We start from the raw sequence: 15,050 nt of genomic DNA on the forward strand, positions 1-15,050 counted from the left end.
TATTTGTGTTGCCCTCTTCTCGTCATGGCAACACGCTACGATTCAGCCCCTTATTTTGGAAAGATTTGGAACCTGGCCAGTCTGAGGTGACTTTATTCCAGGTATCAGTGTCAAAATTTGCAAAGACACATCCCTTCTTTACCAGTGGTTGGCAGAATATCACCCTGCTAGAACAGACYCTTTATAATCCTTTAATGGGACAGCGAGATTTCAGGCTGCTTAGAGCTCTCCTGAACGAAGGTCTTCRTTAAAAAGAAGCTTCACAAAGCTCTGGGCAAAGCTAAAGTCAAGTGTATGCATTCGCCTTCCAAGTAGGCAAGAAAGCAGTACAAGTGTTAATACTGGTGGAAGAAATTTTCAGGAATGTRTGAAAGCATAGTCTGGTCAGTAGGAGTTATGAAAAGCTTGCTTTCAAGCCATTAACGGATCAGTGGTAATCTTTGCAAAGCAGCATAAAGTTGTATTTTAGTGTTTGGGGAGACTGATAGCAAAAGGTGTTTTAATTCAACCTTCTTCTTTTGAATCTAACACAAGGCCACACCTTCTGGAGGCGTTTAGCTTTCRGAGGTTCTTAGGAGCTCATGGGTCCATCACAAGTACCCAGGGGCTGGGTGGTGAGAGCACCAACTGGCCATAATGCTCTTGTGAAACATGTTGCATCTCAGTCCTATCCTGGAGTTGATAATCACAAAAATGTCTCTCTGTGATTGCTACCTCAGAAAAGAGGCCAAGAGTGGGGTTCTCCACAAATCAGGGTTGTAGCACGCTTGTCTAGTGTCGTGAAGTTTCTCTGTTGGCCGCCCGTGAGGTATCAGTGGTGAACTAGATCAGTAACTTCAGTCCTTCACTAGCTGTAAYTCAACTTCAGAAGAGAGCCAGGGCTTCTCTGTAGCTCCGACGGCAATTTCTGATGACGTCTACCATGGCTGAGAAGTAGGCAGGTGACTGTGCCGTTTTTTCAGTGGTTGGGACAAAGCTTTTTGAGTGATAGGGAAGAAGGAAAATGAAGAGAGGTCACAACATGGACGACAGGGTAACGTTTTGCTGGGTTTGCCAATCCCCTTTTCAGATGTTACCTCCCTCCACTAAACACAAAATTCTCTGCGACTTCCATGAAGCTACGAGTGGTTAAGTGTAGGCATCCGGAAATCCTGGAGTGTGAGAGCTCCCAGCATTCAGATCAAACAGGGCATGATGACAAAAATGTAGGCAAAGGACACAGAGCAAAATTCCCACTGTAACTGCAGTTCTGCTGTATCGAGTGGTTATCCAGACAATGCACAACTGCAAAGCTAGTCACATCACTTCGCATTTGCTTAGTCTTGTGGCTAAGATGTCATTTTGGCTTTTGTTAAATGGCAACCAAAAGCAGTGAGTAGTGTCTACTGTTTGGGAAAGTTTAAAAACCTGGGTAAATGAAAAGCTCTTTCTTGGGTGCATTTTATTGCCCAAAGTTAGACACCAGAAAGTTAGGTGAACTTGAACTGCTCCCTGAAAGTGCCTCAGTGTCTCCATTGCATGTGTGAAAAGCCAGGGATAACTAATTAGGAATGGTGTCCAATTTTTGTAAAGTGAATATTGAATAAAGTGGATTCAAGCATGACAAAAATAATGTACAAGGAGACATCTTTTGGCATGACTCTGTGTCTGTGCTTGCTTCCGAGATCCCACCTCCCTGTCCCCAGCATGGATCCTGTTCTTTTATTTCCTCCTTTGGATGGAGCTGAAAGAAAACTTAAAGAAATGCTCCCTTTGCAGTACCTATCTGAAGTCTGAACAAGAACTTAACCAAACTCTTTAATCTAAAGAAAACATCTGGTTCAAATACTAGCCTTCAATTTGGCTTCATTCTTTTCTACGGAAGGTATTAACTCTTCCCCAGTTCAAGTTCTGACCTGCAGCTTCAAAAATCTGGGGGGTTTTCTCTTCCTTTGAATTGAAGGCAGCAATTGCTCTTAACTGGTATATTTAAAAAAAAAAAAAAAGAACTGACATCGAAGGTCTGTGCTATAGAGAGGTGATATATCTTTGTCAAGCTGTATAGGGAAAACCATCTACATATAAAAGATCATCATTTAGCCACTGTGATTTGCAAAGGTATCAGAATAAAACTAAAATTAGTATTAGTAGGTGCCAGTGTTATTGTTTGGGGTTTTTTGGTATTTCATCCTATGCAGAACAAGCACAGACACCTAAAGGAAACTCATTCATACTAAAGAAGAGTCTCCCAAATGTTCTCGTCGAGAAGAATCAAGTCCGTTTTCCCAAATACTTGAGATGCAGCACACTTTAATTGTGACTTAATTTTTAGATGGATTTCCAGTCAGGAACTATTGTGCCATTGCTTTTCTATATGAACATTCAKGGGCCTTTCTGTGCACTTTTTAATACAACGTGCCTTGACAGAACGGTGGACTGGGGAATGGGGGTATCCAAAGCCTTCCTTTGATGGCTGGCACAAGCATCAAGCAGATACCAAATAGGGTTGGTTTGTTTGACTGCTTTTAAGTTGTGTTCAGCTCCCTGCATTATAAGGACTAAAGCTGAGTTGCTCATTTGCCTTATAAAGAGACCGAGGTACATGGTTAATAAAGAGAGATGGAAGAGTCAAGCCAYGCGATTTAGTAGCTCAGGAGTCTAATCCCAGGTTGGCGATGGGCTTCTTGCGTGACCTTCAAGAGGTCACTTAATATCTAGGGGCCTCTGTTCAGGGTCAGAAAACCAGGTTGRTAATAACGTAGGTATTATGAAGGTATACCTCAAAATGCAACCTATCCTCCAAAATATTCCTGAGTCCTGCTCTTCAGTGTGCCGTAAGCATAAGAACAGACCAGGTGTGTTTTCTTTTTTGTTTGTTTACCCTAATAACCGCGGTTATGCCAGCTCCGTTGGCAAGGTAGGAGCAAACGCTTTTGGAAATGAGGGAAACCGTACTTGGATTGAAACACAGCGCATCATGCAAGCTAAATTACTTTGTACAAATAACTAACACGATTATGCTTTTATATTAAAAACAGTAATTCACAGTCACAAAAATCCGTTCCCTGAAGACAGCTTAATACAAAAAGGCTGGCTTGGCGGTTGTGTATTCTGCCAACTTTCTTTTTTTTTTAATTAGATGTATATTTTGTAAATTCTTTTTTTTTTTTTCTGCTTCAGGGTGCTTCAGAAAAATAGTAGAGAAAATACAAATCAGGCATCTCATTCTATAAATTCTTGCGTAAACATCTAGACTCCGAAAACCCAAACAGACCCATCTGCCTTTGTGCTAGGCTCTGTACAAAGGCAGCTCAATGCAGCCCGTATTAGCATGTAACTACAAGAAACTGCAGTAAGTGTAAGGAAATAATTGCAGAGCCAAAGGTGAGAGTGTTTGAAGACGAATGATATTTGTTGCTTAGGAGCACTGTCAGCATCAATAGGGGAGGGCTGAGTCTTTAAAATAAATAACTATGTGGATACTGGAGGTTAAGGAGCTCCTAATATCTTCCTTTTAAGAAGCGGTAGCCCCTATGTCATCAGAGCAGAAGTGGCTGCTGAGGAGGGAATTTTGTAGTGGGAAGGAGCTTTCCAGGAACAGGAAAGGGGTATAAAAAGGTCCATGTACCCTGTTAGAGGAAGTTATGTCCCTTCCCAGAGCATGAATTTGGGGCAGATAGTCAATTTTGATGTAGCAAGGTGCTGTGATACTTGTATGCGAAGCACAGGAACGGGGCAGTGAAGTCCAGCACTTCTGCTGGAGCCAAGACCATSCATGATGCTTTTAGATGACAGTGAGGCGTAGGGCTGCACTTAGGTGATGGTCTTCCAAATCAGCTGGGTTAGTATTAAATAATACTTGCTATCATTTTAGTATTTCACTATTTGGAGGGTGTTGGCAGTTTGGTTGTAAAACTCCACTAATTCATAATGTTGTATTGTTTACGTTCTTCATGAAGAACTTTGGTAGTGTAAAAATGAGTCTGTTTTTCTGAGGGGGGAGAGATTTAAAAAGGRTTGCGCTTGCACGCAGCATTCGTTATGAGCAAATCCTCTTTTTTTTTTTTTTTTGCTTTTTAACTGCAGCTTGCCTTCAGTTCAGAAAGGAATTCATAGTTACGCATGATTGAGGGAGGGAAATAAATTCCCTATTAGATAATGCTTCTTTTCTTTTGGGGCCCAATTTTATGAACATCGATATATTGGAAAAGTTAAGTTTAGAAATATTTAAGTTACGTATAAGGATCTACATGAGCAGGCTTGCAACCTCTGTTTATCAAGGCTGTCCTGTGGGGTTGCACTTAAAACATGAAGCCTCTGCCATCACCCCCACAGTGCAAATGTCTTAAACTATGTTGCAATGTGAGAGGCACATTTTTTTCCCCTCTAAATTGAAATTGTAGTAGTGGGGCCCAAAAAAGTTGGAAGACAAGTATTGTTTTACTCTTTTCTCTAAACTTTCTTGAACTCAGCATAGACGGTAGGTTTACTTTCACTGCTGTGCTGAGTTTTGAAGACTCAACGTCATTGCTATCCATGCAAGAGAGAAGCTGGTGTGGAATCTGAGCCATCAGGRCAATCTCAAGCCCTAAAACCTGATTTTAGTATTTCAGGGAGCGGAGAGGGATGCACAGATCTGCTTGCTCCAACATTAGGCCAGCCAAAAAGGGCACATGTTATCTGAGACTTGAACCTGTGGAAACAATTTGGAGTGAAAAATGCAGGAGGAAACTGCTTGCTTAATCATTATCTTTCCACGTCTTCATGGAAGAAGAACAGTAAAGTCAAGTAAATCCAATTTGCATGAGGTTTTTCATGCATGCAGCTCCTGCTGTGAAATAAAGAATATTTACACTGCTTTTGGAGAAAATACGATAGCTTGCTAGTGGCTAGTTTAACACCTGTGAGCCCACCTGACTCTTAACCAAGTCCTGTGAATCTTAGCAGATTAAGCAATCGCAGTTCAAAGATACTAAGCTCAAATCTAGTGGCTTCGCATTTTCTTTTTTCTTCCATGCCCAATCCATTACTGTGTTGTCTTATTTCTAATATCATACCCCAGTAGTCCAAATTGAGTACTGCGATGTGGCTGTCTCACTATAGAGGACCTTGTTTGGGTAGTATGAGTATCTTATTTAATAAAATATGTTCTTTTTATCAGTGTATAAGGTTGCTTAAAACACTTGCTAATCATATACCAAAGGAAAACATCTGATGAAGTCTAGTCTTAATGAATCGTTTCCCTWCCTGCTGAATGGTTTCTATAGTTTCTTGCAAATAAAGCCTTTCAATGTTTAGATGCTTTAACTTAATGTTGTTAATATTTGGGGTGGGCAGGGGAATTGTCTGTTTTATACGGAAGTCTTCAGCACATCTTTCAGCTTTGCCGGCCTTTGAGATTAGTGCATCGCCTATCACGTAAAACCTCTGTTTCCCTTTCCCAAAGCTGCAGAGTCTGAATGCAAAATTTAGTGGGTTCGTCCAAAAAAAAGGTTGGTTTAACCACGGGCTGCTACTGCAAGCTCTCAACAGCCAGAGTTTGGCCAAGCCGCAATCAACTGCTCCCGATGGGACCTGCCGGGGAGGCTTAACCGCAGTTCGTTTTGAGGTACCGCACCTCAGGGAGGAGATATTCCTTCAAACTGGTGTCCCGTTGTCAAAGCAAATACTAGTCCAAATGCTGCTTTTACTGGCAGAAAAGGGGGCTTAATGTAATACCCAGGATGACGCGGTTTCTTCCCAAAGCAAAGGAGAATGTATGTGCAATTGAATGTGTCCTTGAGATACCGCTCCAAAATTGGAAAAGCACGCTGGATGTCACTAATATATCTAGAAAAGCTAAGCTATGAGGGTTTAAATATGTAAAAGTGTGGTGCTGCAAAGGAGGTGACGATTCCCGCGAGGTCGGGGGGAGCTGAGGGTTTATCCCGCCCCGGCAGCTCCCGAAACCTTTTCACGAACTGTAAACTAATAGTTTCTTGCCCCCGACAATTTTCTCTGAAAGGCAAATAAGCCCTCCAAGAAGTGCAATATGGAAAAGCGCAAGCCCTCTGCACGGCTTCATCTAGCAATGAGAAAATGTTATTATCTGGAAGTGAAAAAAATTGAACTTCGGGAACTTTGTTTAACAATCATTTCTCTTCCTGATTGAAATAAATGAGCCCAAAGCTTCAGCCCCGTGTTCGCTCTTCAGAGGAAGGGCTTCCGCATTGATTTCTTTCAATGAGCGTCATTTTTTATTTTGATGTGCAATTAGGCCAAATTCAACTTTTTTTCTTCTTTTYCCCCTCAGATCGCACTCGCACGCACCGCCCCTTAATTAAGCGCGCCACGCGGGGACGGCGGCCGGCTCGCTGGGCAGAGTTAGAGCCACGGTTCGAGGGGTCACGTTGCCGCTGCGCTGATATAAGAGCAACGCTAGCGTGCCGTAGCCGGGTGCTAATTCTGCAAAGCGCGTTGCAAATCCCTCCGCGGGCCGCTCCGGCTGGCCGYGGCGCAGGCTCGCTGGGGCGCGAGCTCCGGGTGCGCCTGGGCCATGCGACAGCACAGCTTTCCACCAAATGTTGCATGCAAAAAGCGCCCGATGGTGCTAAATGCCCTTTTGGGGCAAAATGGAGGTCTGGAAGACGTGAGAAAATAACTGATTTCTCTACTTCGTTCTAAGAAAAGTGGGGCATTGAGGAAACAAAAATATGCAGGAAGACTTGTCGAGGGGAGGAGAAGACTCTCTTTAGATGACTTTTCTGCCAGTTTTTTGCAGACTCTTAAACTCCCGACCTGGCTGGGGTTCCAGTTTCTTTCTACCATATATAGCACTGTCTCCTGCCACTTAAATACATGCAAGAACCTGTTCAAAGACTACTCGGTGTTAGGCAAAGGGGAGATGGGGGAGTAGAAGGAGCCCGTGAAAACAGGCTTTAAAGCTGAGGCTGGGCAAACGTTATATTCTGAGATGGGTCAGGAGCCYGGCGATGCCCGTCTTCAGGGGATGCCTGTTTTGCTGAATATACGACAAGGAAAGCGGTGACACAGGGACCTGAGGGGCCTTGGAGAAAACCGCAGTTAGTGAGAGACTCTGGGGCGCGCAGCGTTTTTTTCCCCCCTTTTTTAATCTATCCTGACTGCCACAGTCTCTATGTTCTCTGTTRGAAACCGTACGGTAGCTGTCTACAAACCGCTGTAAAGTGCAGTCACCTGTTATTGCCCCGTAAATAATTGAATAACCTCTCCCGGGCAACATGGTCAAGATGCAGATTTAATTTACTCACAGGCCAGGAGTAAAGGCGGTGGGATCCGTTCGGTGCGCTGCCTTGTGTCCGGAGGTGCCGCGAACGGGAACATAAATAGTTTACCGAACCTGTCACGTTTTCTGCCGAGGATAAGCATGCCCTCTGGTCTGCTACATGGGCTTATATGAAACAGTTCCCCTTCAGTTCCCGAGCACCAGGGAGTAATATATTTTCCAATACTTTTGTGGAAATAGGGAGAAGACGGAATGAATCATACATATTGTAGCAGGAATCGACTCTTTTCTTTTTTTGGTTGTGGGGGGAGGATGGTGTGAGAAAATACTTTGCTTTTTTCCCGTGCTCTCGTGCAACGCGCCGACCTAACGTGGAAGGTGGTGCGTAATTCCCATGATCCGTCGAAATTTTGAAGTCGGGGTCCCCCGTTTCTCCTCCTGGCAGGTGGCGGCACCCATGGACTGATATTAGGGGCTGAAATGCTCCCAAATGTACTGTTAGGGTTGGGAAAAGCACTCAGCGTGCTGCTCCAGATCTCCAACCAGCCCTCCAAGATATAGCTTCTCCCTACCCATACAGAGGATGTCGGAAGAAGAAGAATATTTGGGTAATAAGCAGTGTGATTAAAACAAGAGACTAGCTTATATTTTACTTAAAGTCAAGATCCAAAGTCGGTAACGTCCCTTGATTTAGAAATGCGCAGGTACCTACGCTTTCATCTCCAATTTTCAAAGTTTTATATTGCTTTTCTGTTTAAAAAAAAATGCTTTCAACTCTGATCTGCACTCATTAGATAAAACTTTAATTGATATAATTTCCTTCTCAAGTTAAAAAGCTTTGAATTCATTACTCTCTCTTATATGTAAGAAAAATGACGGATGAAGCAAAAAAGAATTTGGGGGGGTGTTGGAGGGAAAAGAGAGAAGAGGAAACCTTCCTCTTGTGAAGGACGTCTTCACTGAAGTATCTTCATCTGCAGGTGTCCCATCCTCTAAATCACTTTTCCAGAATAATTAATAAAACCTGGATGCCACTGTTTCTCTGTTACCACCACCCGTTTGGAACAGTAGATGCCAAAACTGTGTCCCAGGGGCCATCGCGTGAGCAGCTTGTCCTCGCCCCAACCGAGGCTGCTCYGCACCAGGAGCCAGGAGGCACCACGCGGCGGGTGCTCCCCTGCTCGTGTGACGGGGTGTGCGCGGTCTCTGCGTGGATGCACGCGTACCTGCCTGGCCATAACAACCCCAGCAGCTCAAATCGGTGCTTCTTCCCTCGTGCAACGGGACCAGCCCATCACCCCGTTTGCCTTCCCAAARGATGGAAAATGCTCTTATTGCCCTTGCAAGGCAGCATAAGACTCCTGATGCTCGAAGAGTGTTAGTTTTTGAAATAACCTTCTCCTGCGCATAGATATAAGCGCAGTCGTGTAAGTCCCCATCTGTATATAATAATAATGTGCCGCTAATATTTATAGAAGTGCTGTGCTGCTTAATAGTTTGTCACTCGTGTTGCAAGCTTACATAAAATCTATGGCTGCTGTAGGGCAAAGGTATAAAACTTTCATGAGTAATATAAAATATACAAAATGTTGTTGTTAATATTTAATACAATTTGCAGCAGTCAATGAGCACAATCAATGTTTATTAATTAAGTTCTGTTGTAACAGCAAATTTCTTCTTTTTTGGTATGTGTGTGTCTTCAGGGCGAGGGAGAATTTAGCGAGCTTTTTTGACCCTTTAAAAAAAAAAGTCACGTTTAGCAATAGTATTGGCCGCGTTTTACATTAATTGTTTGCCTTTTCTTTGGCGAGTAAACAGAACTTTTTCGTGACATCTATTTAACCACGCGACGTGATAAGAGAACTGGCTTTTGGCCGGGGCGTTTGATAAGATGTGTCGCAATTCAGGCTGTTCATAGCAGCCATGCTGACGCACTGCAGATAATATGGGTTTTTTTTTTCATTTGTTTTAATCCAGTCTTCTTTACGTTCATTGGGGTCGCAGGCAGCAGCATAAAGGGTCGGAGTTTAATTTATTCAGCTGATAACTAGAGGGCTTGTGATCGACTTAAGTCAGTCTGGGGCTCGCCATGCCCCGTCGAGCCAGGCTTGCTGGTGGATTTGTGAGCGGCCAGAAAAAAGGGTCTCCTGGCTGCCCTGTAGGAGCCTGAACCCCCCCTTAGTTCAGCTTTTTCAGGCAGGTTCTTCCAAAATTGTTGGAGTTACTCGCTGGAGAGAAGCCATTCCTGGGCACGACTGGTTTTGCAGGGTTGGCAGCAGCATTTTGACTAGCCCCGCTGTAGCTCAGATCGGTACGGGTTATCAAGATGGCGTGAAAAATATTAGCTTTGAGGTCTCCATGGCATGAAAGGGGCCGGTTGCGATGGAGAGCAGCTGGCTACCACCAGACGAGCAACTTTTGATTTAACTGGATCTAAGAGATTTGTGTCACCTAAAGCAGTTTGTTCATCTCTCGCGGCCGTTTCCATGTTTCTGCGTTCTCTCTTAAATAAACCGAAAGTGGTTTTAAGATGACCATTTGGAAGGTTTCGCAATGTGAAATTGCTTGATGAAGTCCAATTGTCAATAAAAGTTTGTGGTTAGCATTTAACGTGATAGCCAAAGTTGGGGCTATGTTAGCGTGTGTATGTTAGCATAGCTGGGGCATATTTCCCTTTTTATCTGCAATAGTTTGAACAAGAAGTGGGTTTTTTTGATTTTTTTTGACAATATCAAACTCTTAAAACTGGAGCACTCCATGGTTGGTTTTTATTTTTTGTTTTTGCAAGTAAAAGCAGTTGACAAGATCAAGAGACTTGGGCAGTACAGGAAGTGTTTCAGCAGCAGCCGCGAAGTGGTTAAGTCATTAATTTATTTGTCTAAAATCATCCCTAAAGTAAACATAAAAGCCATGATCCTTTATTTAATTTGTTCTCTGGGCTAAAAATGACTTGAGATTACCAATGATCTTAGTTGTAATAACTTTTTTTCTTTTCATATGACTGTGCCACATTATTTTGAACTGTACTGCTAGGGGTTTATTGAAATATATCAACCTTATTGCTAATATTTCACAGACGGTTCTTCATTTCAGCAATATAGAATTCAATTTAGCAGAAATGTGATATTCCTTCTGAAATTTTAAATTCCCAGCAGATGTATAATTCAATTAAATCCAGAAGATTAAAAAAACTGAAGTCATTCTCTATACATACACTCTTTCTGCTCAGTTCCAAAATAATGAAAAACTACAGCTGTTCAGTTTTGGTTCATCTATCGCTTTGTACAATTTTTATGGGTTTTATGTGTAATCACATTTGCAGAGAGAATTTTTATACAGTCTGCTCCATTTTGCACAGTTATTATCTTTCCCCATTAAAAACAGATTGTAAAAACTGATACACAAGCCTTGGGCCCACTCCTTACGGAAAGTAAAGCTCCGTCATTAATCATGAGGGGTGCAGGGGAGAAGGGAGCTTATAAAACTTAATTGCTCAGCTTCTTTGTGCTGCGGGACAGCCTTTTTCTCGTCTTCCTCCTTCCTTCGACACACTTTTTTTTCTTTTTTCTTTTTCCTTTTTCCTTTTTCCTTTTTCCTTTTTTCTTTTTATATTTTTCTTTTTCCATTTTTCTTTTTTTTCTTTTCTTTTTTTTGTGTGTGTGTGTGTGTGTGGTAATCGGACACGCACGTATAGCCTGGCTCCGCTACCTAAAACAGTAATTCCCCTCCGAAGGTGAAGGGCGCCTTTCGTGTAAGTACTAGCATACTTCGAGCCTCACTAAACCCCTCTTAAGCCCTTGGCTCGTGTTCCTAGGCCAGAACAGCAGGTAACGTTTTTGTGTGAAGTGTTGCAAGGGTATCAGCGATGTGTGCATAATCGTTTAAATCCCGGGGCCTCGATTTGTCCACTTTTACTGCAGCTGGAAAACAGACCTCTTTCAGAGGGTGCTATTTGCGCCCAAGCAGGAGCGCGTTTTGGTAAGCTGTGTTGCCTGCAACCTAGCTGGCTTATAGGCATATAGGTAAGCTTGAATATGTTCATATCATTTATGCCTCAGTTTGCCCATTCCTTTTTTCTTCCAGCTAGATCAGTCTATTAAAATATTACCTCTCTCCACAAGCTTCGTGTCTCTCTCAATTCCCAGCTGCAGAGGGCAATGAAAATCTATTTCATCCTGGAGTTTCAAATATAAAATAGATACAAAATATTTTGATCCTATGTTCCCAGTGTAGAGCATCAGAAGGGTATTAAAAAAATAAATAAATGTTTACCTTATGATTCTTTCTAACAAGAGAGCATTTGAAACCCTGTCTCTAAGCAGTCACTCAAAGGTAAATAGCTGAAGAGGTCATGATCACAACTACATCTAATCAGTCACCTGGTTGCCTATACGAATCCTTCCATGCCCAGTATTGACCTCATGAAGTAAAAATTGCTTCACTGACCCGTCACTGGGTTGTTTTCCAGAAAGGATAAGGGATTCCCAGCGTTAAAGGTGCTTTGTATTTATAAGGAGTCTTGCATTTGGCAAATGGTAGGGTGTTTTCCTCTCCCCCTCCCCAGCAAAACTAGAAGGTGCAGCTACTGAAATGGGGGAACCAGCTGATTTCTCTTTGGTTCTGTTTTAGCTAAAGAACTTGGCTTTTGGGTCGACAAATCAGCAGTGAAAAAAAATAAATGGCAAAAATAAATGTTGGCAGGAGCAGAGGTATTGGATGGACCRTCGCTGTGTGTGAAATATGATGTTTGTGTTTGCTATGACATGTGCAATAACACAGCTCTCCTATCCATGGTTACGACTTCAGCCGCCGTAAAAGCATTTTCAGATCATAAACTCTGCATTCATCTGTGTTGCAAATTGATAAGCAGACCACCTTTAATAATTATTGGGGTAAGCTAGGGAGAAGAAAAAATATTTGCTGTTGGCTTGTGGTTCCTACGTCTTATTTATGTGGGAGCATATTAAGATCTCAGCCGTCATTGGAGTGATATACATTCCTCCTCCTCCTCCTCCTCCTCCTCCTCCTCTTCCTCCACCTCCTCGTCCTCCTCCTCTTCTTAATCTACTTTTCACTCTATGAAGTTTGTTGCAACTTTGCAGAGAGCCACCTCCCCGACACCTCAGCTTTCTCAAAGGAAGAGCAGATGTGATCTCTTTGCAAAACTCTTTGAGAACCTTAGGAAAAAATGCCTATTACAGCATGAAGCTAAAKATATTAGTGCTGGCTGTAACTTCTCACCTCTTTCTGAATCATGGCCTATAAAACAAGAAAACTTTTGAGCTGCAGTTGAATAATGACTTCTTCCCTTTCTCTTGTGGTCCATCTGTACCATAGATACCTCCCTACTTCTGCCGAGCCCCCAAACCTAAACTCTGTCCTTTTCTGATGCTCCTACTCCTACTTTACAGTACAGCAGTCTGTCCTTGTACCTCTTTATTTGACTTCACGCTTCATATGTATTCAGCACTAATTAGAGCTAGAGGAGAAACTCTCCATAAGGGATCATAAGAAAAGTTTGTGTTTGCCATGATCTGACCTCCATGCATACAGCATTGCATACACCTAGACAATTCGAAGAGGATATCCTTAAATATGATTATGCTTCACAGTTGGGTAATGAATGAGTCTTCATGATACCTTTAAAAAATACTTTAAGGGATATGTAGAATTTAGTATGAAATAAGTTCTTAGGTGATGGAGAAGTTGCTAATTTAGAACTTGGGACACTTGTATATATACTTGTAGCTATATAGAGAAAAATGGTTAGCGGGCAGCAGGGAAAAAGATGAACGATCCCATAAAAATAGAGATGGAAGAAACATGGAGCAGCATTTTAGTTTATCCTTCTCTAAGGTGGGATTGGCTATGATACTCATACCATACTAGACAGACATCTGTCATTAGATGTGCCTGGTCAATCCTAGGTTCTCTTCAGATGATGTCTTCCAGTACACAGCTTTTCTTACTTTTAAAAACATTTTTCTTATTATTCGTAAGCCAATTACTTCTCCTACTCATTCTGCACACAGAGAACATATTGCTCTCTTCTTTTCACTGTGCCATTTTCTCTATTTGAAGATGTTACAGATTCCCTCTGTCATCTGCTCTCCAGATTGAATAACCCCAGTTCTTTGCTGTTTTCACTCCAGTGGTTAAGGTTTTCTTCCCATCCCTCCCTTCACCTATCCATATATTTCTTCGAAGATGAAGTCCCCCCCCCCACTGTGTCCACACTGCCCTGATACCTTAGGACTTAACTGCCAGCAAAAAGGACTGTTTCAGTCTCGCCAGCCCAAGCTGTAGCAAAACCAAATAAATGTTGTCCAGTTGGATGACAACTTCTCTTTGATGTTTGCTTGTTGAATTAGCTGTATTGCAAAGCTTTGAGTCACATGCCCATAGCCTGTATTTTGGAAACTGACCCTGTTGATGAAGGAAAGGCTCAAGAAGAGCATCCAGAAAGGAAGATGTTGAGAGATTCTCTCCATCTGGCTGACTGATTTCTGTGGATAAGACGATAAAAGCAGCTTTTTTTTCTCTTTTGCTGTTATCCAATCTGTGCGTGTCCAGACACATTGCCTTTTCCCAAGAAATCTCCATGCAAGATTTTTTTTTTCCACAGTTCTCCCATTGCACTGAAACTTTACATACAGTGGACGGATGCAGTAGTCTGTACTTGGTTACAGAGCTACTGAGCTGTGGGTTTCTATGTGTGCTGGCTTCCTTGAGTAAATAATAATGTCTGTCGGTAAGTACTTCTGAGTTTTTGTGCAAAATCTGTTTTCTTCATAAATGGGTTTCCTTCCCCTAGATCATGACATTAAGCAGCTGTTCAAGTCTGCCATTTAATTTAGCTGGATGACAGGTTATATGACCAGAGCCAGGAAATGGAGCTGAGTTTCTTACCAGCCTTCCAATCTCGCTCTTTTATTGCACTGAGCATGTTTCACGGTCAGCTTATATATGTTTTCATGGCCAATGCCCTGCAACAGCCCCTATATAATTTACCATTTATCAGGGCCCTAATGTAATTTCCTTTGTAAAACCTTGATAGAGGCTTTGAAAAGCTTGTGAACTTATCTTTCATCGGATGCAGGCATCAGCCTTCACATAGCCTTCCCGAGAAGCCTGGGAGMGAGAGGTGGGTTCAGTTTGGAAGTGTTTTTTGCAACCTGCCCACAGTTACACGGGGGGATCTGGGAGAGAGAAGGACATCTTCAGTCCAGCTGTCAACGTGACTCAAGAAAATAATTGTGGTTCAAGAAAATAATTGTGGTTCAAGAAAATAATTGCTTAGTAACTGCCCCCCCCCCCATTAGTAACCGAGTTTCTCCTTTGTTTTAACCTTTTAAATCCTTCATCTTTAGCAACTGGAGAGAATGAGACAGGCTGAAGCACGCTGCTATAGGTTTGGTCCTTCTTTCTTGTTTTTTCCATGCTGGGTGCACATGAGGCTTTCAGTTACTTTCTTGTTTACATCAAGAGAGGAAAACAATGCCGGCTGCACCCACGGGTGGCCAAACTTTGGGTAAGCAAATGAGAGCAATTAATTCCTTCCATGCCCAGCAATGCACTTTCTCCTAACGGCAAATAAACACACAGTTGCCTTCAGTAACACGGCTCAACACGGGCGCAAGGGCCCCCAGAACTGGGCTTTCTCACCCGCTATGTTGCCCACCTTGTTCCCGGGGCAGGACGGAAATGAGGGGCAGAATGGCAAAGGATGCATCTATTTTTTATTTTCTTTGCATTAACATGAGGCTYTGGTTATAAAACAAACAGAAAAAGACATTCTGCTGAGGACAGTGTTATCATGGGACTTGCA

The 15,050-nt window shown here is 42.6% G+C and overlaps 1 protein-coding gene across 2 annotated transcripts in view; it reads left to right on the plus strand.

The window, feature by feature from the left end:
- Window positions 1-15,050, plus strand: part of CELF2 (CUGBP Elav-like family member 2) — a 342,189-nt gene that overhangs the window by 26,058 nt on the left and 301,081 nt on the right. The window contains exon 2 of one of the 2 annotated variants that reach the window (XM_026091229.1): window positions 13,848-13,973. The exons of the other annotated variant lie outside the window; for it this stretch is intronic. The gene's annotated coding sequence lies outside the window, so the exon portion shown is untranslated. The remainder of the gene's footprint in view (window positions 1-13,847; window positions 13,974-15,050) is intronic. 2 annotated transcript variants of the gene reach the window in all.

The sequence above is a fragment of the Apteryx rowi genome, unplaced genomic scaffold (assembly GCF_003343035.1).
Source record: "Apteryx rowi isolate R43461 unplaced genomic scaffold, aptRow1 scaffold_9, whole genome shotgun sequence".
In the NCBI taxonomy this organism is placed as follows: Eukaryota; Metazoa; Chordata; class Aves; order Apterygiformes; family Apterygidae; genus Apteryx; species Apteryx rowi.